Source organism: Erpetoichthys calabaricus, chromosome 1, assembly GCF_900747795.2.
Source record: "Erpetoichthys calabaricus chromosome 1, fErpCal1.3, whole genome shotgun sequence".
NCBI classification, from domain to species: Eukaryota; Metazoa; Chordata; class Cladistia; order Polypteriformes; family Polypteridae; genus Erpetoichthys; species Erpetoichthys calabaricus.
The window spans coordinates 82524623-82548985 of NC_041394.2; the positions used below are offsets into that span (position 1 = coordinate 82524623).

The 24363-nt window shown below is 39.7% G+C and overlaps 1 protein-coding gene across 4 annotated transcripts in view; it reads left to right on the forward strand.

Annotated features, from left to right (window-relative positions):
- Positions 1-19230: 19230 nt before the first annotated feature.
- LOC114652632 (kinesin light chain 2-like) overlaps positions 19231-24363 on the forward strand; it is a 67706-nt gene continuing 62573 nt past the window's right edge. The window contains exon 1 of one of the 4 annotated variants that reach the window (XM_028802991.2): positions 19231-19581. The gene's annotated coding sequence lies outside the window, so the exon portion shown is untranslated. Of the gene's footprint in view, positions 19582-20376; positions 20554-20619; positions 20639-24363 lie in introns of those variants that run through there. The other 3 variants (XM_051931684.1, XM_051931688.1, XM_028802995.2) reach the window with 3 other exon arrangements.

Consider the following 24363-nt stretch of genomic DNA (forward strand, 5'->3'; position numbering starts at 1 on the left):
ATACCATGAAATCCTTCTCTCAATATGCATCACACATTCTAAGCTCCCAGATTGTTCTGCGCTATTATTAAAATATAATGGACAGAAACATTGATGATCGATGAAATGATGTACTGTAAGGCGAACCTCAAGCCATGAAGACAACGGACTTAAAAACCTGAAAATGACAGTCTTTTGTGAGTAGTTAGTGGCCAGACAGGAATGAGAAAATACAAGAAAAATGCAAGAAAAGATGCATAAAATGCATGAAAAAGAAAAGATGCATTTTACTGATTGACAGAATTTAAAGCAAGATTCAAAAATTCTTAGTTGAAATTTACAAAGCAAAGCTTTTTTAAGCTCTTGTCTAACATCCTTTCCCAAAATATTCTAATGCAAATTTTGTTTGAAAAGAATCCAAACAAGAATATGCATGGTTATTTTAAAATGCATCCACATGAGTGGTGGAATGTGCCGGTGGATCACATGTTTAGCAACAAAAGGCGTAGTGAAAATAACATGGCCACACCCATAAGAAAACATACAAAATCACAATACAAGAATGGTATTAATAAAATTATTGACAGAAAAAACATAGTAACAATGAAAATGCTTATGTGCGCACACACTTGACACATTATAGTGATGTACTCAAATAGTATAAAGGTGGAGAGATGAATTTACAAAGGGGAGTAAAGTTGATGGATGTATAGTTAAAATCTCCTGCCATATCCACATAATACTGTACAGCAGCTTTTATATTTTTTAACTGAGGAATCGGCTTGGGGGAAAAAAACAACATGCCAATAGTGAAGGTTTTGAAATAAATATGGCTCCATACATGAACAAGCAGTGGAAATACATTAGACCTGCAGCGAGGAAAGAGTAATTGAGTAAAGATACAGGAACATTAATAATGCCTTTGACACATTATATCTGCCAAGTTTTATACATTTATGCTGTTCTTTTTGATTTAGTTACAGCAGAAGAATAAAGTGAGTAAAATAATAATGAAGGTAAAGAGAGCAACAACTTTACTGCATGGCTTCAAACTGCTATATACAGTAGATGAGATGCTGAGAGTGAAACTGCAGAAGTATCACACATAAATCACTGGTCACTGCATCACGTCGGATCGCAAAGGTTTGGGGATTGATTTTATTTGTTTAGAACAAACCTGTGTTGTAGAATGCTTAATACTTAAATACTTTCTCTATGAATTACTATATAAACAGAAGGTGCTCACTATTTATGTATTATATAATGCCTCTCTCTCTCTCTCTCATTGCCTCCCTTATCTATAATGACTTAAGGAAGAGACTGTAAAAGAGATGGAAATGACAGAGGATGTGTAGGTCAATTAACAAGCCAAGGTTAGAATCGAAAGTTACAAAAAAGTGATGGTAAAGTGAAAACACTAAAGAGAAATCGAAGTCAAAGATTAAAGCAAGGATTTGGTAACCAGAAAAAAACAAATGTAAGTTTAGAAAACTGTTAAGTACAGAGTTCTGTTTGTAAACTTGGATAACATGATACTACCCTGGTTAACCTTTATATGTTGTCACTAATGATGACATCACTAGCATGTGCCAGTGAATTTTGGGAAAATCACCATGGAAACCCAGTTTTTGGAAACTCACAGGTTTTGAGCATGCACCAAATTAACATTTTGGACAAAAATCTTTGAATCTCTATTAGATAGCCTAGGAGAGATTGTGACACCAAATCCATTAATAGTGTACTCCCAGATGATCTTAAAGTAGAGAAAGACAAACAAACTGTTTGCCTTTATTTCACTATTTGCATGTAGGCTTATCTTGCTCATCTTGAAGAATCCTAGCCCACCTCTTTTAAGTCAGTGGGTAACTAATGTTATACAGGTGCTGGTCATAACATTAGAATATCATGACAAAGTTGATTTATTTCAGTAATTTCATTCAAAAAGTGAAACTTGTATATTAGATTCATTCATTACACACAGAGTGATGTATTTCAAATGTTTATTTCTTTTAATGTTGATGATTATAACTGACAACTAATGAAAGTCCCAAATTCAGTATCTCAGAAAATTAGAATATTGTGAAAAGGTTCAATATTGAAGACACCTGGTGCCACACTCTAATCAGCTAATTAACTCAAAACACCTGCAAAAGCCTTTAAATGGTCTCTCAGTCTCGTTCTGTAGGCTACACAATCATGGGGAAGACTGCTGACTTGACCGTTGTCCAAAAGACGACCATTGACACCTTGCACAAGGAGGGCAAGACACAAAAGGTCATTGCTAAAGAGGCTGGCTGTTCACAGAGCTCTGTGTCCAAGCACATTAATAGAGAGGCGAAGGGAAGGACAAGATGTGGTAGAAAAAAGTGTACAAGCAACAGGGATAACTGCACCCTGGAGAGGATTGTGAAACAAAACCCATTCAAAAATGTGGGGGAGATTCACAAAGAGTGGACTGCAGCTGGAGTCAGTGCTTCAAAAACCACCACACACAGACGTATGCAAGACATGGGTTTCAGCTGTCGCATTCCTTGTGTCAAGCCACTCTTGAACAAGAGACAGCGTCAGAAGCATCTCGCCTGCTGAGTGGTCCAAAGTTATGTTCTCTTATGAAAGTAAATTTTGCATTTCCTTTGGAAATTAAGGTCCCAGAGTCTGGAGGAAGAGAAGAGAGGCACAGAATCCACGTTGCATGAGGTCCAGTGTAAAGTTTCCACAGTCAGTGATGGTTTGGGGTGCCATGTCATCTTCTGGTGTTGGTCCATTGTGTTTTCTGAGGTCCAAGGTCAACACAGCCGTCTACCAGGAAGTTTTAGAGCACTTCATGCTTCCTGATGCTGACGAACTTTATAGAGATGCAGATTTCATTTTCCAACAGGACCTGGCACCTGCACACAGTGCCAAAGCTACCAGTACCTGGTTTAAGGACCATGGTATCCCTGTTCTTGATTGGCCAGCAAACTCGCCTGACCTTAACCCCATAGACATTGTGAAGAGGAAGATGCAATACGCCAGACCCAACAATTCAGAAGAGCTGAAGGCCACTATCAGAGCAACATGGGCTCTCATAACACCTGAGCAGTGCCACAGACTGATCGACTCCATGCCACGCCGCACTGCTGCAGTAATCCAGGCCAAAGGAGCCCCAACTAAATATTGAGTGCTGTACATGCTCATACTTTTCATGTTCATACCTTTCAGTTGGCCAACATTTCTAAAAATCCTTTTTTTGCATTAGTCTTAATTGATATTCTAATTTTCTGAGATACTGAATTTGGGACTTTCATTAGTTGTCAGTTATAATCATCAACATTAAAAGAAATAAACATTTGAAATACATCAGTCTGTGTGTAATGAATGAATCTAATGTACAAGTTTCACTTTTTGAATGAAATTACTGAATAAATCAACTTTGTCATGATATTCTAATTTTATGACCAGCACCTGTATACAATTTGAAATTGGGGGGGAAAAAATCAAATTCTCACTCTTAGGATCTGTTCAAAACATTATAGAATAATCTTCTATATCAGAGAAAAGAATATTCTTCCTTTGGTGGGTTGGTACCCTGCCCGGGATTGGTTCCTGCCTTGTGCCCTGTGTTGGCTGGGATTGGCTCCAGCAGACCCCCGTGACCCTGTGTTCGGATTCAGCGGGTTGGAAAATGGATGGATGGATGAAAAACCCCAGAGAGCTTTATATATTTTCAGAATCAGTTCAGGAACAAAGCAATAAATATTTAAGATCTCTCCTGGCAACATTTTTATCTGTCTGTCTATGAAAAAATATTTTATTGTTTATCCTCTTGATTTTTCATTCAAAATATTAGCAAAAAAATCGAACCTTAAATTTCTCACAAATTCTTGAGAAAACTATGTATGTGTCACAATTATTAGCACCCCTAGAAAGTCATTTGAGTAAAATCTATCTGAATTTTATTCCCATTCCTATTTTCCATTTTTAAGTTCATATGAGTGAGTAGAAAGACTTAAGTGATTGGCCATGACTTTCACTGGAGTTATACGTATTGCCATCCATCATAATGGGATAGACCCAAGATGTGCAACAAGAAGTTATTGAGCTACAAAAATTGGGAAATATCCATAAGTAAAAAGGCAAATGGTTGAAAATGTCCATTTCACTACCATGGCAATACTTAATAAGTTTAATGTAACTGGAGATGTTAAGAACCTTAAGAATGATGTGTGTTATATTTAACCCACACCCAATGAGGCGGATGGTTTGAGTAGCCAAAGACTCTCCAAGGATCACAACTGGAGAACTGCAGACATTAGTTGAGTTTTGGTGTCAGAAGTCTCCAAAGTGTCAATTGGATGGCATTTACATAACAACAAGTTGTGTGGGAGGGTTCCCAGAAAAAAAGCCTCTACTGTCTTCAAATAACCAACTCAAATGGCTAACTGTTTGTTAGATGTTGCTGGAACTGTCAATGGGATGGAATTTTATGGTCAGATGAGACCAATGCAGCTTTTTAGTAAGAAACACCAGAGGTGGTTTGGGTTTGAGGCATGCAGAAAAATATCGTCTATGCCCAATGTGACGTATGGTGGTGGATCTTTGGTGTGTAGTTGTTTTTTCTGCCAAGGGCTCTTGACACTTTAAGATGTATGGTATGGACTCTTTGCAAATATCCACAGGTATTGAATCAAAACTTGATGGCCTCTGCCAGGAAGCTTAAATTGGGCCATAGTTAGATCTTCCAGAAGAGCAATGATCCAAAGCACACTTCAAAATCAACACAAAAATGGTTCAGTGACCAGAAAATCAAGGTTTTGTAATGGCCATCCCAGTCCCCTGACTTAAACCCCATTCAAAATCTGTGGGGTGAGCTGCAGAGGAGAGTGCAGAAGCATGGAACTCGAAATCGGAAGAATCTGGAGAGATTTGGTATGGAGGAATGGTCTTGGATCCCTTGCCAGGTGTTCTCCAGCCTCATTAAACATTATAGGAGAAGACAAAAGGAAATAGGGATGTTTCAGGGGCTACACAAAGTTAAATGAAGGGGTGCCTATAATCATGGCACATGTAAACTTAAGAAAAACATTTTGCTTTATAAGAATTTCTTTTTACTTTCAATTATTTTTACTTTAATTCAATTTAAAGTTAGATTTTTGTTTGTAGTTTGAATAAAAGACAAAAGAGGATAAACATTTTCACAAACCATTTTGCTTTTATTTACAAAGGGTGTTAGTATTATGGGTGGTACTGTATGTTGACCTTAAAATATCCTTATTAATATTTATATTTCTCCCTGTGCATGTGGAAACACAGCAACAGAAATGATTCACTCTGTCACCATCATTTTAATGATGAGTCACTCTGTCGCTGCACTTGTAATAGGTGGTGACTTCAACCGTGTGACTTTGGAAGGAACAGTGGCAAACATCAACCATGAGCTGTCACGTTCCACTAGAAGAATCAACAAACTGGACCTGCTCTGTCTAAATGATAAAGATGCATTTAAATGTACAACTGTCACGCCTTTGGGCACAATCTGATCCATTTGACTCCCAGCTACAAGTCTGTTATTAGATGGTAATCTGTTGCCTCCAAGATCATGAGGAAGTAGAGCTGAAGTGGCTTCCAAATGACAGACTGGGAAATGATGTTTGAGTCTCACATCATGGGGGTGATATTGAGGGACTTAGTCACTGTATCACAGACTATATTGACTTCTAGGTCAACACAATTGTACCTTCAGAAATAGTGTGTAGCTTTTTAGACAACCTGCTCTGGATTATTAAGGAGCTAAAAAGTCTCCCGAATGAGAAGAGAGAGAATTTAAATGTGGTGACAAAGAGGCAAAAAGTTGCAGCGAGTGCTGAAGAAAAATCTGAGTGAAGGGAAGGCAGCTTTTAAAGCAAAAAAAAAAAAACTTGCTCAGAATAACTAAAAACTGGCCTGGGCATAATTACCACACTTGAGCAATCCAAGGCATGGGTGCTTGAGGGTTATGTGGACATTGCTAACACCCTGAACCAATTTAATAGATTTTCACAAATTCCACCACCACCTTCTTCCAAAGATCAGTCAGCCCACACTATCCCTACTGCATCAACAATTGTTACAGTTTCAACTAGTGTGGCCAGTGATGACTCCACCTGTGATCATCATTATGGGCTATCAATAAGTGATGACCAAGTGAGGAGGTACCACTGCAGTGGAAAACATTCTGCATTGTTTACAGCTCCTCAGAAGCAATGCAATCTCATGTTCATGGTTTGCGGTTCGAAAATCCCCTCAACCTTTTACCAACTTAAGTCCATTTGAGTTACTATTTGGCAGGCGTCTACAAGGTGTCTTGGATATCATTCATGAAGAATGGACGGGTATGCAGACTGGCACTCGGAGTTTGGCATTTGTGGATCAGGTTGTTTTACTGCAGGAGCAAATTTCTAAATTGTCACCTATCGCTGTGGAACATCAATGGCGCAAGCAGGAGGTGCAGAAATGTAATTATAAGAAAAGCAAACTCAGTGAATTTCAAAAAGGAGATTGGGTACTTGTATTAACCCTGTCTGACCCACATAAGTTCCTGGCAAAATGGCCTGCTGTAACTGAAGAACGAATGAGCCCTGTAAATTATAAGGTCAGAATACCGGGCAGGCAGATGCCCGTTCAGATCTTACATGTCAATCTTTGTAAGGAATGGTGTTAACAACTGCCATGGCATTCTCTCAGACGGATATTGCTGTTGCTGTTTTCGGTCGGGAATAACACAGATGCCTTTTCCTCCATAGCTGATCTCACTAAGCTTGCTGAACATTAAATTGTAATTGAGCCCAGTGTTAAAGTGCAAATACATTCATATAGTATACCAGAGACAAGACCTAATTACTACAGACCAGTGGCACTTACAACCCACATCATGAAGACCATTGAGAGGCTTGTCATGGACTACACGAGTCCTCTTGTGCAACACCACTTGGATTCAGTGCAGTCTGTCTATCAGATAAAGATTGGAGTGGAAAATGCAATTCTGTCTGCTCCGCAAAGTGGCCAGTACTGTGAGGATTATGCTTTGATTTCTTCAGAGCCTTCAGGTATCCCTGTTAAGGGGTAAACTCAGTGATATGCAGGTGGATGAGCCTATGGTGTCCTGGATGATGAACTATGTGTGAGTATATCCTAACACAGAGTCATGGGGGTCTGCTGGGGCCAATCCCAGCCAGCACAGGGCGCAAGGCAGGAACAAACCCTGAGCAGGGCATCAGCCCACTGCAGGGCACACACACACACACACCAAGCACACATTAGGGACAATTTAGGATCGCCAATGCACCTAACCTGCATGTCTATGGATCGTGGGAGGAAACTGGAGCACCCGAAGGAAACCCATGCAGACACGGGGAGAACATACACTGCTACTACTACTGCCTAGTTTATTATAATATTTACTAGACATTAAGCCCGTTACAATAACGGGCGCTAGAATAGTAGTGCATAAACATTAGTAGGAACAGTCTATATTAAATGGCTAAGGACCGTCTATTTTCTGTTACAGTAATACTGGCTTGTATGTGGCTGTAATATGCGTCACTGTACTGTGTGCCTCTCTCACAGTAATACGTCTCTCCAGCAAGTATTTTAATCTGTGCTGGCCTGCAGCTGATTATTGTATGTATGGCGTCTCCCCAGCAACGGATTTTATGTGCGCGAAAATAAATCTACTTTTAAAATTCATCCTATTGTAATATCATGAAAATTCGTATATTTAGGAAAACACTTTACCAGGCCAAGTTTGTTAATCGCAAATCTGACAATACAATATAATACAGTTTATTTTTGTATAGCCCAAAATCACACAAGAAGTGCCGCAATGGGCTTTAACAGGCCCTGCCTCTTGACAGCCCCCCAGCCTTGACTCTCTAAGAAGACAAGGAAAAACTCCCAAAAAAACCTTGTAGGGAAAAAAATGGAAGAAACCTTGGGAAAGGCAGTTCAAAGAGAGACCCCTTTCCAGGTAGGTTGGGCGTGCAGTGGGTGTCAAAAGAAGGGGGTCAATACAATAAAATGCAGTACACAGAACAGAACAATTCCTCAATATAGTAAGAAATAAAAAATATAAATTTTAGAAGTACAGAGCAGAATTTAACAGTAGATGATATATCCCATAATAAGATTTGGATTTGTGTAGAGTCCTGGAGACCTCATCCTTCAAGCTGCCTCCCCCATTTGGCCATTCCACGGCTGAAACAGTGCTGGGCCAGCCAATCCGATGAAAGGACCCCTCTTTCCCACGATTCCTGCGATCCTCCATCTGGGATGACTTTTCCTCAGGCAGGCAAAACAACTTGGCAGGTGGGCCGTGGCACCAAGTGCCACATTTGAGTACCGAGAAGAGAAACAGAATGTTACTTATGTTTTAGTGCTAATGGTTAACAACAGAGATACAGTCTGTACAGTTAATCAGCAGCTCTAGTCAGGGTATGCTAAACTGAAGAAGTGAGTCTTCAGCCGGGATTTAAAAGCTGAGACCGAAGGGGCATCTCTTATAGTAGCAGGCAGACCATTCCACAGTTTAGAGGCCCTGTAACTAAAAGCTCGACCTCCCACTGTTATTTTATTAATCCTTGGAATCATAAGCAGACCGGCATCTTGAGATCTTAATGTGCGCTCAGGTTTGTAAGTCATGATAAGTTCAGACAAGTAAGCCGGACCTCGACCATTTAATGATTTATATGTTAAAAGAAGGATTTTGAAATCTGCCCTAAACTTAACCGGGAGCCAGTGTAAGGATTTAAGAACTGGAGTTATGTGTTCGTATTTTCTTGTTCTTGTAATAATTCTTGCAGCCGCATTTTGGATTAACTGGAGGCTGTATAAAGAACAGTTTGAACATCCAGTGAACACCGCATTGCATTAGTCAATCCTACTAGAGATAAATGCATGAATTATTTTCTCAGAATCCTGTTTATTTAAAAAGCGCCTTAATTTCCTAACATTTTTAAGATGGAAGAAACATGTTTTGGACAACTTTGTAATATGCGCTTTAAATGACATGCTAGAGTCAAAGATAACTCCTAGATTGCGGGCTGATTCAGTAAAATTAATGGGGATTCCAACTGAGTTAAATAATGACAAAATATTGTTGTGATCAGCGTCATTCCCTCCAACAATTAACATCTCTATTTTATTTGTATTTAAAGACAAGTAGTTCTCATTCATCCACTCCTTTAATTCGGTAACACAACTAATTAAAGACAACATTGGAGAAACTTCGTTTGATTTAAATGAAAGGTATAACTGGGTGTCATCTGCATACGAGTGAAAATTAACATTATGTTTCCTAATGAGAGATCCCAGTGGAAGCACGTAAAGTGAAAACAGTAAAGGTCCCAGTACTGAGCCCTGCGGGACACCATATTGAACTTCTGTGTATAATGATGGAGTACTGTCAGCACATTTCTGTACATATTGGAATCGATTTGATAAGTAAGAACTAAACCAAGCGAGAATGGTGCCTGTAAGCCCAACATCATTTTCTAGCCTGTGCAGTAAAATTGAATGGTCGATGGTGTCAAATGCTGCACTTAAGTCCAACAACACTCTGACATCCTCAGAGTGAACAACAAACACTAATCCCACCTTTTTGGGGAAGCTGGTCTCCGCGTCTCAGTACCTGATTGGATTTTTCGTGCGTTATGTTTTAGGTCTTACCTCATTTACTGAAATCCGATTGGATCGGCTGCGCGATATTTTATAGGTCCCGCCCTCTCTGTCTTGTGTGACACGTAAGGCGGCCTTTGAAGCATTGCACTGTGCCCCGCGCATGCGCACTTCACCAGAAGACACACACACACGGACACATGGACACACACAGGGATTTTATTAAAGAGCATATATATCCTGAGATTTTGGATAAGATAAATTTCAAGTATAGTTCTGTCTCTCTGCTTGTTGTATATTCCCTTGCTTACTTATCTATCTAATCAATTAAAATGAAGTTAACTTCTGTAGAGTGCTCATCACTGCATGCAGACTCAGAGCAGAGCACAATAACAAGTTCAAAGGTAAACACAGTCCAAACAATTACAAAATGATTACATGATGAAAACAAAAAAAAAGATTTGTTTTGATTATTTATCATGGCACCAGAGACTGTCAGTGTGGCCAAACTTGAAAGGCAGCACTTCACTTGAACATTAGACAGACCAGCTAGCCTTGTATCCTTATGACTGTTGGTCACTTTAGGAATTGGTAAATTATGACATTTAAAGAATGAATGCGACTGTTTTGGAAGATCAGTCTGTATCCAATTAAGAAAAGTCAGCCATGATTGTGGTGCATCAAGGAAGGCCCAGTCCTTCACTGACACATACGACTTTTGTCAGCTTGTATCAGTACAAGCAGAAGAAAAGGAAATTGTGCTAAAACACAAAATGTTTTAGTGTTGTCCCTTACAACATGTGAAAGATTATGTTTATCAGTTAACCCCAACCTTACCTAACCTTGAAAAAGTAGCACATTAATAGACAGTTGCTAATGAAAAAATACAAAGTATTTTATACTGGCACTTCCAGGAAGCTACATCTCTGGGAGGACACTTGCCACCTTGAATGTTGTCTATTTTTTGTTTCTCGCATTTGTAGTATATTAGGCACGCATTTTCAAAAGTGCAACACTTGTGGGGTTGAATTTTGTTTTTTAAAGCTTTTTTAAGAGTCTTGTGCTTTGTGATAGGCACTATATAAAGCAGGATTTGATTACAGAGGGTCCTCGGGTTACGACACAGTTCTGTTCATAAAACAGTGATGTAACCCGAATTTTAGTGTAAGTCAAAACACACCCTAGCCTAAGTCACTTACCTATCCTAACACATTTGCAAATTCATAATCTAGAACACAAAAACACAACTGAGCCACAGAAAAAGGAAAATGACATAAATATACTGTACTGTAGTAACAGAAAAAATGACAAAAAATTAGTGTAAAAAAAATTCCTTACCTTTATTCCTTCTGATCTCTTTACAATGTCTAATTTCACTTCCATCGTGATGGCTTTCCTCTTCTTCGAAGCACTAGCATCTGAAGACTCTGACTTTCGTTTAGGAGCCCTGATAAGGGTCACAAAGTCGCCAAACAAAGTCACACAAACAGAACACTTCCTCCGCGTGCCGCAAAACTAGTTTGCCAACTCCCTCACTCATACGCCGCGTTACTGCGTATTCTTCTGCTGTGCACAACCAAACTAGTTCGCCCACGTAGTCTGTAAGTACGACACTAACGGCGTAAGCTGAAACACTCATGTCTCAATGTTTTATGGGAGTGAGTGTTGTAAACTCGAAACGTTGTATGTCGAGACGTTGTAACCCGAGGACTCCCTGTACTTGCCTGGGTAACAGCATAGTGACTAAGAAATTACAAATGCTGCAGTTTTCATGAATGTTATTATGCTAACATTAGGCTTTTTTTTCTAAAATCTATATTTTTGTTTTATAATTATTTTTATAATTTATCATAATGCCATTTTGGTTACAGTATTGCCATGTGTTATGGCCATGATATGTTGGTTGCCATACCGGTTGCTAACACATCACCCAATGTGGTTGCCATGGGACAAATATTCTGCCAAGGGAAAGAGAACAGCAGATCAGAAAAATTGGAAAATGGGCAGAAGATGAACTGTAAGAAAATAAATGAGTGCTGTCAAAACCAGGAAAAAAGCCTAATAAATTTCTAAACCCAGAACATGAAACCAAATCAAAGTCAAGAAATTGTTGTAACATCACACCCAAAGAATCTGAACCCTAAAACACTTTAAATAGCACAAGTAGTAGTAGTCAAACTCGGACAGTCAATGTACTGAGGAACCAGCTTAAGTAGCATCACTTCTGTCACATTTGCGTCCTGCAACAATAAAGTAGTACAGTAATTACCTTGTTTTGTATGTGTATTTTGGCTCACATTGTAGTTTTTAGCATAGCAGCTTCATTTTTGTAGTTCATTGGTTTCAAGTAAATTAAGAAAAGTTTAATTTGTTACCATTTAATTTCTCTGTTTACAAACCATGGTGAATGTGTTACGTGACATCATGATTACATCACAGTTTCCGCCGGTAGCAATACAGTATGGTAGCGATCAGTTTACACGTTATCCCCAGCTTGGATGAGACTATTGTGCTTCGATTTCTGGTGTAGTTAGCTTATACTGTATAACAAGACAGCCCTAGCACCAGGTTTCATTTTTGGTTTTGAACTCCTTTTTTGTCTTTGACTCAGATTCTTGTTTTGTTCTTGTATTTTGATTGCCTTATTGTCTGTTTCTTTGGCTCCAACCTGCCTTTCACTTTTGAGTGTAATTTTCTGCTAAATGCTGCCATCTCCTGTTATATTTGTGCTCACAAATATCCTTTGACTCTAGTGTATCATAACAAAAAAACAAGATGGCATCACTGTAAAATAGAAACAAATGATCATTTATATCACGCTATAATTCAGATCCAAAAAAATACTAACTGAAAATTTGAAATATTTATATTCAGAAGTATGAGAAAAGGTTAAAAAACTATATGAGAAAATTTTCTTGAAGGCTGGAAAATTATAAACAAGCACAAATTCACAACTGTCAGAACACTGTACCTATATAAAATGGTGGCATACATACAGTACTTCATTATCCTTTGAAATGAAGAAACATTCAAAATTAAGCAAAGTTTTTGTTTGGGTTGCCCGCTTTTCAATTTAATCTTGTGGAGTCGACATCTTATTCTCTGTTTCAATTTTTTTTTTCCTCATTGGTTTTAACAAACTTCTTTTGATCTCTTAGTTGTGATGCCTGTTTGTTTAAGACAATACATTTGCTAAATTCATTTGGCTCAAATTATATTTCCTGGTCAATGAATCTCGCAAACTGTGGACACTTGGTAATATGGAAAATGTCAGTCAAACGAAGAGAGCTAAGTGCTTAAATTGTGGTAGTGCCTGTTAGGATAGTTATTTTTTGTTTATCATGACACTTCCTTGCTTCATGTCCGATATCCTAGCATTTAGAGACCGTGCCCTTGAGGGGGGCCCATGATATAATACTTGTTTTGTTTTTTTTTTATCGCAGCATAATGCTCTGTCTGGATATAATGGAGATAATGAAAAAACAGTAATCTGCAAGAAACTTAAGAACTTCGATTCACTGAAGCTCTATAGAAATATTCATTTTCACATACTGCAAGACCAATAAATGCAACACTCATTCTTACTCACTTCTCATAAACACAATGTTCTAGAAGAGTCACTAGAACTTGCTGAATGTCACTAATGTGTTGTGTGTTTTAAACAAACAGTACTTCTCCATTAGCCTTCTGAGCACTTCAAAGGTCATTAGGTCCGTTTGGTTCATGTACTGACAAAAATCTGACCAAACCACTGAAAAACAAGTTGTTTTTTTTTTTATATTTTCAAACCTACGTTACTTATTTACTTGGTTAACTTCCTATGCGTATTTACTACACTGTATCTCAATTTGGTTCTATCACATTCCTTTAAGTTTTTCTTTCTCCCCATTGCATTTATCCATCCATCCATTATCCAACCCGCTGTATCCTAACACAGGGTCACAGGGGTCTGCTGGAGCCAATTCCAGCCAACACAGGGCGCAAGGCAGGAACAAATCCCAGGCAGGGTGCCAGCCCACTGCAGGGCACTGTGGGAGGAAACTGGAGTACCCGAAGGAAACCCACGCAGACGCAGGGAGAACATGCAAACTCCACCCAGGTCTCCTTACTGCGAGGCAGCAGCGCTTCCACTGCGCCACCGTGCCGCCCTCCCATTGCATTTATCACAATGAAAACAACACACTTATTAGAGCACCTTAATTGCTAGACTCTGTTACTGCATTTGTCATGCTGTTCGTGTGCTGGTCTAGGTCATCTCTTGATTATGTGTGTTTGTCAAGTCATTATTGTTTGATATAGGTTTAAAAATAGTTTAAAGAGTCATCAGCATCACAGGGTACAGTGAAATCCTTACTAGCAAGTGCTAATCAACAGAAAAACCCATCACCACTCTCCAGTGCCATAATTAGTGAGTGACATCTACCTTAAAAATACTTACAATATAGTAAGTGAAGAAAAACAACAGGATTGTCTGATACTGTTGTAATTAATAAAATTATCAATTAAGGCAATATTAATAGTATGCTATTATGATTATTAATGTATTATGTATTTAGCAATACATAATATTTCCACATATTAGACCTAATATTAATACAATCATTACAATAATAAAATCCCTTCTAAAGTTCAAATATCCAACTTCTTTCCATAGGCACCTCTAGTCTCTTGAAATTACAGTAGGTTCTTTTTCACATATTGTTTTTGTGGGTATTGTGCAAAATACCTGTGGTAATAAGGGGGTCCCAGTTAGTGTTCCAGTCTTGGCTGAACACTAAAATCTTACTTAGGTACTATGGAATATATAAATTAAATTGGCTACGACGAATGCTATCGGTTACTTTGTCTATCTTAAGTCGACTGACATCATATCTGGATATGCATTGTGCACACAAACTCCAAGCCATCTTGACCTTCTGACCAGCATCATGCAGAATAGCCACTTTTGCTGTGTGTGAAGGACTCCAGCAGTCCTCCTCTGACCCCTTTCCTTCTGAATTTCAACTCCCTTTAAAATGTTCCCCTATCAAGGCCTCTTTTCATTTGTCGCAGAGCACTCCTGTAGACTTCTGGGAATTGAACTCCCGTCTGCTATAGAAGATTGCTTGAGCCAAATTTAAATGCAATCCAACGTTTTAACTATGTCAAAATACAAAACATATGCAAGTGGGCTATTTAATGTTTGCATAATTTTATTGTGTCATATTTAAAAACATATCAACCAAACAATCGATTGTTTTTTTTCTGTGGCATACAATTTCCGTGTAAGTTTAAAATGCAATACAAAAGCTTATTGCATTTTAATTTGTGTTTATAGATGGCATGTCCTAACTAAAAGAAAATGGGATGTATTATGTTGGTCAGCATGGGCACACAGCTGAATGTGGGATTTAGAATCCTGGGATTGTATTCTAGCCCAGTCTGTGTGCCAGTTGCACATTCTACCCATCACCATGCTATATGTCTGGATAACAAATAATACTAAACCGGTGAGCTAGTAAATATACCATGAGATGGTGCCAGGATTGACTCTACCTCCATCTGACTCCAAAGCTGGATTAAACACATGAATAACTGAAAGAACTCAATGAGTTTTTTGTTTGTTTGTTTTTGCAAGACAGAAATGGACCTCATGATTTCTGTGACATATCCAAGTGTAGCAAGGCTGAAAAGGAAAGACTATGCTGTGAACAGACAGAAATTTGACTGATCACTAAAGAGGAGAGGGTTCTTCTTTAACTCAAATGGCTAAGATGACTGTACACTGCCCAAATGAATGCCCAGTAGGCAGGGCCAGATTAAGACGAAATTGGGCCTGATGCTGCAGCACAAAAAAAGCCTATTTTTTCTTGGCATCATTGGTGCAGGTGCGTTCGACACTCACTCATCTGTTTTCATCTGGGCCTATTTCAGGAATGGGCCTAATGCTGCAGCATCAATAGCACCCACCTTAATCCGGCCCTGCCAGTAGGTCCAAGTGAGGACACACAACCAATAGGCTCACCAGCTAAGTAAATTATAATAATTATATACGTTGGGAGACAACCATGAATGAGTTTTGCTTAAAATTGTGTGGGAACAATTAGACGGCTCATTTCTAAACAATCCAACGCCACATGAAAGGCAGGGCACACAGCAGGGGCTCATGATACAGTGCATCCGGAAAGTATTCACAGCGCATCACTTTTTCCACATTTTGTTATGTTACAGCCTTATTCCAAAATGCATTAAATTAATTTTTTTCCTCAGAATCCTACACACAACACCCCATAATGACAATGTGAAAAAAGTTTACTTGAGGTTTTTGCAAATTTATTAAAAATAAAAAAACTGAGAAATCCCATGTACATAAGTATTCACAGCCTTTGCTCAATACTTTGTCGATGCACCTTTGGCAGCAATTACAGCCTCAAGTCTTTTTGAATATGATGCCACAAGCTTGGCACACCTATCCTTGGCCAGTTTCACCCATTCCTCTTTGCAGCACCTCTCAAGCTCCATCAGGTTGGATGGGAAGCGTCGGTGCACAGCCATTTTAAGATCTCTCCAGAGATGTTCAATCGGATTCAAGTCTGGGCTCTGGCTGGACCACTCAAGGACATTCACAGAGTTGTCCTGAAGCCACTCCTTTGATATCTTGGCTGTGTGCTTAGGGTCGTTGTCCTGCTGAAAGACGAACCGTCGCCCCAGTCTGAGGTCAAGAGTGCTCTGGAGCAGGTTTTCATCCAGGATGTCTCTGTACATTGCTGCAGTCATCTTTCCCTTTATCCTGACTAGTCTCCCAGTTCCTGCCGCTGAAAAACATCCCTACAGCATGATGCTGCCACCACCATGCTTCACTGTAGGAATGCTGCCAGGTTTCCACCAAACGTGACGCCTGGCATTCACACCAAAGAGTTCAATCTTTGTCTCACCAGACCAAAGAATTTTCTTTCTCATGGTCTGAGAGTCCTTCAACTCCAGGCAGGCTGCCATGTGCCTTTTACTAAGGAGTGGCTACCGTCTGGCCACTCTACCATACAGGCCTGATTGGTGGATTGCTGCAGAGATGGTTGTCCTTCTGGAAGGTTCTCCTCTCTCCAAAAAGGACCTCTGACAGAGTGATCATTGGGTTCTTGGTCACTTCCCTGACTAAGGCCCTTCTCCCCCCCATCGCTCAGTTTAGATGGCCGGCCAGCTCTAGAAAGAGTCCTGGTGGTTTCAAACTTCTTCCACTTACGGATGATGGAGGCCACTGTGCTCATTGGGACCTTCAAAGCAGCAGAAATTTTTCTGTAACCTTCCCCAGATTTGTGCCTCGAGACAATCCTGTCTCGGAGGTCTACAGACAATTCCTTTGACTTCATGCTTGGTTTGTGCTCTGACATGAACTGTCAACTGTGGGACCTTATATAGACAGGTGTGTGCCTTTCCAAATCATGTCCAATCAACTGAATTTACCACAAGGTGGACTCCAATTAAGCTGCAGAAACATCTCAAGGATGATCAGGGGAAACAGGATGCACCTGAGCTCAATTTTGAGCTTCATGGCAAAGGCTGTGAATACTTATGTACATGTGCTTTCTCAATGTTTTTGTTTTTAATAAATTTGCAAAAATCTCAAGTAAACTTTTTTCATGCTGTCATTATGAGGTGTTGTGTGTAGAATTCTGAGGGAAAAAATGAATTTAATCCATTTCGGAATAAGGCTGTAACATAACAAAATGTGGAAAAAGTGATGCGCTGTGAATACTTTCCGGATGCACTGTACATACAGGCTAACAGGAAATCTTTGTGCCCTTTTGTTTCATTTTGTTAGTTCTGTAATATGCGCATGGTAGAGAGAAGACATGTCATCTTCATTGAAATAGTGTATGTTGACTATGGAGCTGTAGGTTTGTACAAGATCCTTCAGGTTATCACGAGAAAAATATCCCATTGTAAGTTCTGTGAAATGCATACAGTAATTCAATAATTGGCAAAAAAGGATTCAATCCTCCTGTTTGTTCCCTTCAGAGAGTAGGGAAAGAAGTCCTCATAAGTTGAAAAGGCAATCATCACAGCAGACAAGTGTATCATAAGCTCATGTCCTCTACTATTTGCAGGCCACTTACTGGTTTAATGTTTCTATCTTCATTTTTAATTTTCTACATACAACTAATTTATCTCCTTATCTGTAAATTTACACTAATTCAGCCTTACTTAAATTTCACTAAATACCAAATGCAAGTCAAGATATCATATTTGCTTTAAGGTCATGTCACATTTGAGGAAATTTACCTGAATGTAAGCTGAATGCAGTAATGTAGTCTGACTTAGCAAGTGACTCATATCAAAAAACTGGAAAAGTTTGCTTTAGACCTTAGCTGTAGGGGTGGACTGTGTTTGCATGAGAGCCAACAACCACTGAACGCTCATCCGGCGGTATAATCCGTATAATACAGGAACGAGGAATACGTGGGAGCTATGGACAGAAGAGGAGCTTGACTCTGTGATGTCTTGTGTTTTATGTACCATGACAGAATAGTAAAAACAAAAGGACCGAGACTGTAGCTGAATTTCCCATACCTGTTAACCCTTTGTACAGCGCCAGCTCCGTCAGGCAGCTGTTATTGCATATCACAAAAAGGGGCGAGCATGGCTGCTGCAAGGTCGGCACACAATCACTAAATTTTAATTTTTTGAGTAAACTGACATCGACTTAAGATGACGCAGCAATTATCACAACAGACAGGTGTGTCAAATGATCATGTCCTCCACCATTCTCAGGCTACTTTTTGTGCACCACATACTGAAATGTTTCTACCTTCATTATTAAGCAGCAGCAAATTAATTTTAACTTATTTTTGTCCTCATCTCCAAATCACTTTTTTTAACCCTATATAAATTTCCCTAAATATCAAATACAAGTCAAGATAACTTATTAGTGTTTCTTAGGTAACACTAGAGGTCTGCAGAGAAGAGACACCTGCAAAAAATTAATAATATCCCTCCCCCCAAAAAATACCAGAAAACTGATTGCAGTAGTCCAGTCATATACTATATGAATAAAATAAATTATTTAATTTTGTTTTGGAGAGGAGGGGGGAGGGCAATAATCAGGTTTTGGAATGTCTGTATAGTTCAATTTGTTACAAGCCTATCTGAAATTAATTTGGGGAAAACAGACTTGTTGCATTTCACTGAATCATTAACAGTATATTTAAAATTCTGAGTCACTAGTCTCAGATGGCATACTTTGATCTCTGGTACAAAAGCATCCAACTCCGCTTATCTTTTTTTTTCTAGCCAAAAAATTACCGGTAATATTTCCAACTCTGAATTTATCTCGAAGTAGGCAACATTTATATAACACGTTTTTCTCATGTGTGAGACACTAATTTGAAGCACCAGCTTTTGTGATATTCCAAGACAAAAGCTCTTTCGTACTGACTGCTCCTCCGCTGATGTCCACTTTCATTTCCCAACCATTATGCGGTCCATTAATTATTTCCTGCATGACATGTTTTGATCTAGCTGTCCTGTCGCGATGTCTTCCCCTTCAATGAAACAAAAAAGGAGAAAAAAAAATCTCGGCCTTTTGTAACGCTGCCTGGACTGGGGATGATGTCAGTGTCTCGGACTGGATTGTGGGAATCCTCCGCGCGCGCACAGCCATTTTCCAGCGCCAGGAGAGCAGCGAGCGAGCGCTATGGAGAGCCGGGACGCGCGGCTCCACCGTTCCTGTCTATGCTGAAATTCCGAGAGGCGAGGTGCAGCGACAAGCAGTTAGGACTTCAGAAGAACAGCGGATTTGGCTACCTGCTGATACATCCTCGTGACGCAGGTGAATGAACAGCTTCTGCGGAGCTGCAGCACAGAGAACCGCAAAGGGGAGACGCACCGAGTACGGAGAGCCCAGCAACAGCTGCATCGCTATAGCTATCCCTCCTGCTTCTATCCGCAACGTGCTCTTCCTGGGTTTGCTGCTTTGAACACCGCCGGACACGACAGGTACCCAAGAGCCTCCAACCGCGGTTCTTTTAATCCGGGCGGACAGACCGCTGACCAGCTCGTGATACGCAACCGGCGGCCTGCATCTGAACCACTCGGGGCTCCATTGGCGGTGTCATCAGACCTAAACGACCTCGACGCACTTTAGGCGTACAAGCTGCATCTAACAAAAAAGATGCGCGCCCGCAGCTTCTTGGCTTTTAGCGTGTGTTTAAAAACAGACATGCAACTCTGATGCTGCTCAAGGCGTTGTTGTTGCCTGTTTCGTGACTTGTGAAGGGTTGTGTAGCTAGTAATCAGTGATGGCCGAGTGATATGTTACGTCAAATATATCTGCCCTTTCCCCCCCAAGAGATGCCGGCTGGTTATTTTTTAGCACGCTGTTGCAGTCGATTCGAGAGCGGTGTGTTGTACCGCTACATCCCAAATAGCCACGATAATTTAGTAAATTCGTTCCTGGCCAACCGCACGATAATTTAGTAAATTCGTTCCTGGCCAACCGCATTGTTCAGGTGTTGCATCGTTTGTGCAGCGTACGCAAGGTGTGCATGCGATTTCACCTTGGGAGGTGGTTCGCTGGTTTCTGATTGTTTGTACGTTACGTGTGAAGACGGCGCACGGGGTTTGTGCTGCCTTGAATGAAATGCGCGCTCACGAACACGGCGCTCGCAATGTTTGGTGAGGAGCGGGTACGCGCGAGGCCCAATCGAGTCTGTGTGTCGTGCGTCCCTCAAGAACTTCGCTGGTGATAGCGCGCAGTTGGCACTGACGTGGGCGCAGACGCCGAGGCTGGCCGCTGCTCTTGGTTGCAGATTCGCTATGACTGCTGCATTGCAGTCACTCTGTGAAAGCCTCGGCCAAACTGTGGGAGGTCCACCCAGCGGTCGTAGGTGGAACTGCGGACAAGGGGCTCCCGACCACGCTTGGGGTTCGCCGATTTCATCCCTAATTCATTGGGGCTGTGCGTCAGAGGTAGCAGCCCGTTGTTTTGTTTTGAAGCCACGGAGGGAGGCATCTTGCTGGTCTTCACTGATAACGATCTCGTAATCGTAGACAGGTACCCGCATGCAATTGCTTTGTTTGACATTTTTTTCAGAATTTAACCTTCAGTGTGACACCCAGTAATTAATACATTAATAATGGGATACTTTTGGGCTGCCACAGACATGATAGCAATTGGGGGCTGTGGGTGACACCATAATTAGTTTTTTTTTTTTAATTTTGTTTATTCCCAGCATCATTAATTTTGGGCTTTGACTTGCCAGTAATCTGCCTCATGGGCAGTGTGAAGTTTATCAAAAGATATTGGGCAGTTTCACTGCGGGTGTTTGATTGCAATTATTATATCTGTATGGTGTCCTTGGGCATAGCTATTGAAATATTTCTGAGTTTAGAGGACTGTCAGTCTTCAATGGATGAAATGTTTGCAGGTAAACTAGCAGCAGTTTGTGATTTGACCAGCCAGGTTGAGTGTATGTTGTGTGTCTATATATTAATAAACATACTGTATTTATCTGGTGTCAGTGACAGCTCATTGCTGGCAATTTACCAATGTTTTTTATATTTGTATTGGTCACTTTGTGGTCAGCTCACAGTGTACATACTAGTAGCAGTAGTGTTGTCATGTGAAGGGTTGAGTGAAATTCTTCCTTGAATATCTGACCAGCATGCAATACAGATGTCTGCTTAGGGCCATGTCACATTATGCAGCTTTTTCAGCTTTCTTTTACATAATTTTAAGAGAGCTGGAGGCAGTTGGCAGTGTGCTTCTGTGAAGCCAGTTGTGTAATGTGATGTGCCCACCACACACACTCCAACTAGTCTGTGACTCACTCTGATTTTGTGTTAAGTCATAGGGGTGGGCTGTATATGTATGAGAGCTGACCACCAATGAATGCTCATCCAGAAGTACAATACATACAGCAAAGTGACAAAGGATAAGGATTGCGGATGTTTTGGACCTTACAAACTAAAAAGGGGCTTGTCTGTTTGATGTTTTGTATACCCCAACATAATGGAAAAAACAGAAAATAAAAAGGGCACAGATTGTGGCTGAACTAATTGTACCTGTTAACCCTACATACATTGCTGTCTCTATCAGTCAGTGTGTTGTTTACTGTCACACGAAGTGCCGAGCATGGCTGTGCTGCTGTAAGGTCAGCCCTCATTTGACCTGCTCAGCAATTTTCAGTCACGTAAATGGACATGGTCTGGCGATAAGGTCAGCAAATCTGATATAGCCGATGACTAGACGTCACGTAATGGGACGTTGGCTTTAGGGAGCACATACTGTAAGTGCTCTGGACAAGCTATACTGTACATCCTTGGAACCAGTGTCATTTTGAGAAGGGCTCACATTGTTTTACACCATTGCTACTCTTAATTTGAAATGTAATGCCATAAAGCAAACAGCAAATTAATGTTAAAGAAATGCTTGGAGGTGGTTGCCTTTTTTATGAGGGAAGTGAGCAGGAACAAGCAGTATATCTTTAGAATTGCAAGAATCTATTAAAGGGAATTTGATCTGATTATTCTAGGCCATACCTTTAAATTATTGTGCCAATTGTAATATGACATTGCAAAGTATTCACTGGCAGATTGATTTTTATTTTAGCTACTGGTAGCACTGTGAATTGCCATATTTATCAAATACTTTTAGGTGCTTTTTTGTTTCTAGTACTTTCAAATTTTACTGATCACATTTGTTTGTAGATTCTTTGTGATCTGTCAGTATATCTTACTGAAAATCTTGATATGAAGCCCTATTATTGATGAATTTCAGTAAACTATAGTCATGTTTTCAGATGTAACAGAAAGGACTTTGTTGTGCATTGTGATGATGCTTCTGTAACTGATTCACCTGTTATCTTATAGGTTTACTCATAACTTTGCTTCTTGTACCCAACTTGCTGAGTAACAGCATCGTGTTTATGTTGATTAACTGTGCAAATGTATCAGAAACTATGGCCAGCAGTCCTTGGCCATTACACCTTAAGACAAAAAGGTTTCCATTTTAATCCCTTTTTATAATTATGAGAGGGTTACCTAATAATAATAATAATAATTCATTACATTTATATAGCGCTTTTCTCAGTACTCAAAGCGCTATCCACACAGGGAGGAACCGGGAAGCGAACCCACAATCTTCCACAGTCTCCTTACTGCAAAGCAGCAGCACTACCACTGCGCCACCTGTGAGGATAACCTGCCTATGTTACAGTTGTTAAATTATATATACATTCACATTCTCAAACCTATCAAATCTAGTTTAGGGAAATGAGGGTCCAGAGCCTAACCTAAAACATCAGACACAAGGCAGAATAGCAATGCAGTAAAATATACCGTATGCATAAATGTGTCTGGAACTTGTAAGTTACTTTGGGTAAAGGCATCTACCAATGTCTTCTAGCCACCAATCTATTTTCATGCTACTTACGCACTTAAGAGTAATGGTTGCATGAGCCTATCTATCCTGGCAGCATTGGTCAGAATATTGACACCTACACTGGGAGTATCACCAGTCCATCTACTAACTAGCCCAATAAATTGATAGTATAGTCTGTAGTCTCATGGCATTATTGTTAATTTGTCAGGGTGATAAGTACAGTACATTAAAAATACCAACTTTTAATCCTAATCCTGTCGAGATAGAAGAATGCTAATGCCAAAATTTGGTGCAAAGATATATATTGTGCTGTATATTGTGTTATTTTTGGATAATGTGCTCCATTCACCTATGGTTTTCACCATCAATACTTTGCAGTTCTACTGTGCATTGATAGTTTCACTCTATAAATAACTATAATGGTAAATTCAAGCCACATGTTTATCTCTGAAATTAACAATTAAATGCCGAGTATCAAATAATTGTGATGTTTAAGTTTGATGTTTGCAAAGCTAAGTTAGGAAGTGTAAGTTGTTTACAAGGAATGTCATGCCGTATTCTAGGTAGGCTTTAAGGGAATAGTACATCCAAAAATTACATTTTACCTGTTATTTTCCCTATGTTGTACATAGTAATGGCCAAGAAATATTGTTTGTCACTTGTTTTCATGGATAACTGAAATATCAAAATTCCTGATCTGACAGGTGTCAATGGGGACCAACAGTAAACAATAGCAAAACATTTATAAAACAGACAAAAAAATTGGTTAGTTATATCATATGCAGCAAACATTTTCTTTTTTTTTTTTGGCTGACATATTGTTAAATAAACCACTTCAGGAAAAACCTCTTATGCACAACTGGAGTGCTTTAAAACGGGAACAAGCTTTTGAATTGAAGACCCTTCTGTTCTCTCATTCTTTGGTTGTTAAGCCACAAATCCAGTATTTCTAGGATTTTCATTGGCAGTTTGTGAAGCCACAGTGGTGAATTTATCTTCTGTTTGTTGAAGTTTTGTTGACATATTATATTTTCCACCTGATAATGTTTTAACTCACCTTTCTTTTAGTATCTAGTTTTACATGTTCTTCGGGCCACAATGAGCCATGTTAATGTCATGTGAAGCGGTTGGTAGGCAAAGAATGAACAATTACTAGGCAGGACTGTCCAGTTAATTCAGCATCCTCTTTTTGTATGCAAAACAATTTTCTGGAAATGGTTTATTTAACAATATTTTACTAAAAATAAATCGTTAGGGATGTTGTGAGCACACGACTGGATACCTGGTGGATGAATTATGCGACAGTGGAATTGTGGAGGGGCTGTGTAAAATCTGGTAAATCATCTATACTTTGGTGCATGTTATGTTTTATAATCTCTTTCAGATATTAGACCTTT